The following is a 2,070-nucleotide window of genomic DNA, read 5'->3' as shown; positions in this document are numbered from 1 at the left end:
ATATATATATATATATATATATATATATATATATATTCACATACACATATATATGGATAAAATTCACTGCGAGCGCGCACAAATCTACATGTTCGTGTAGGTCAAATTCTTCCTAAAAGCATGACACTCAACCACTGAAGAGAAGCCAAGGTGCACGAGCAATAAGACTTGATGAAATATACACTGATTTGACTCAGACGTGTAAGCAGACGGGATGGTATATACACATGTACATGTGTATCTACAGATACTCATTCGATATTGCAACATACCTCGTGTGGGGTTTTGACCTTGACCCAACTCGACACATAGCCCAGTTCAAACTCTGTCCAACACTGATCGAACTCTCTCATGAGCTCAATCATCTCGTGGGTATAGCAGTTGTCGGCAATAAATACCTGGCAAAATACAGTATGGTTAGTAAATTTAGACAGGTATGCCTGACAATGGATCGATCTAAAACGTTTGCAGGCATATCTATGTTGATAGTATTGTCTAATAATGTGTGGGGAACAGGCAAGATATTACAGGTGTAATCTTGCGCATGCAGGACATAGTGTTTCCTAAGGCTAGAAGCTATATAGACTAGTACTGTAACCAAGAAGCAATGCACACACGTTGTACGCACGTCAGTATCAGACCCACAAAAAATAAGTATACATACACAACGCACGGTTTGCCAGTTTCTACCTACCTGTTTTCGCAGCAGCCGCCGCAGTTTCTCAATCACTTTACACAACCTGATGGCACTGGGCCGTAACTTTATTGATGACTCCTCCTGCGAGTATTGCAAACATTCAGAGGTATGTTGAACTATATCGTACCGAATATTACAGCGGTGGTCGAGAATACTGATCAGTTTCCGATGATGCAATTCATAGATGCCAACGGAGTATCCAGATAACAATCTAATATGAATCAAGATAAAGATATGTCTACACTCAAATCCTTACTCGTAAAAATAAGCTAAATACACAAAATCCTATGATCAACACTATACGTGCATCAGTACGACATGGGAGAAAACCATTATTATAAACTGAAACTATGGAACATAGCATGTACGAGATGTGACAAGCAAGGGATGCGGAGGAGGTAGGTCCATGTTGGATGCGGAGGAGGCAAGTCCATGTTGGATGCGGAGGAGGTTGGTCCATGTTGGATGCGGAGGAGGTAGGTCCATGTTGATGCTCACATAAGTGTGACAAGCAAGGGATGCGGAGGAGGTAGGTCCATGTTGATGATCACACTACGTCAAACCCGCTGAAGGCGAAAGATGCACGCACAGGCTCCAATAAAAGCAACTACACAATCCATACACAATTCATACATACAGTCGTCATAGACAACATGGACAAAGAAATAGCACCGCACACAACATATGCAAACACTCTCTCATACGCTCACTCTCTCTACCACATTCCCCCCCCCCCCCAGCCCCTCCTGCCAACACCATACACTCGATGTGTGCACAATCAGTAGCACCTTGTTGGCGATGACTGACCCAGCAGCTATACACTCGGCTCCAAACCACAGGGGTGCGTAGTAGCCCAACACTTCTTCTCTCACATCGTCCGGGTATTTCAACTGATAGTCACGGCACACAAAAATTCCGGAACCCGGTAGATTCATGCCTACAAAAGTTTATATGTTTCAGTACATACTCGGGGTTGGAACGAGTATAACTGAACTACGGTGCAGTAGCATTCGCAATACGAAGGAAAGTTGATGGAAACATGTCGAGATTTGTTGACGATTTGCCGAGCTATCATGACCGACTGTCAGTTTTTTTTATGGGTATCGTACACGGATATATATCAATTGTTAGCAGAGGTAGAGTTAAAGTCGGACCAGTGAACCGAGAAAAAAACAAAAGAATATTGCAGATTTAACAATAATCTGTTCAGACTGGGGCTACAAATGATGAAATACAATCACACACTTTATATTCAGATACAAACATACCCACCTACACAAACCAGCATACATACCAACATACTCATGCACACAAACACAAACACACACACACACACACACACACACACACAAACAATATATATATATGTGGGA

This window comes from Sphaeroforma arctica, assembly GCF_001186125.1.
Source record: "Sphaeroforma arctica JP610 unplaced genomic scaffold supercont1.121, whole genome shotgun sequence".
NCBI classification, from domain to species: Eukaryota; class Ichthyosporea; order Ichthyophonida; genus Sphaeroforma; species Sphaeroforma arctica.
This window is presented reverse-complemented; position numbering follows the sequence as displayed.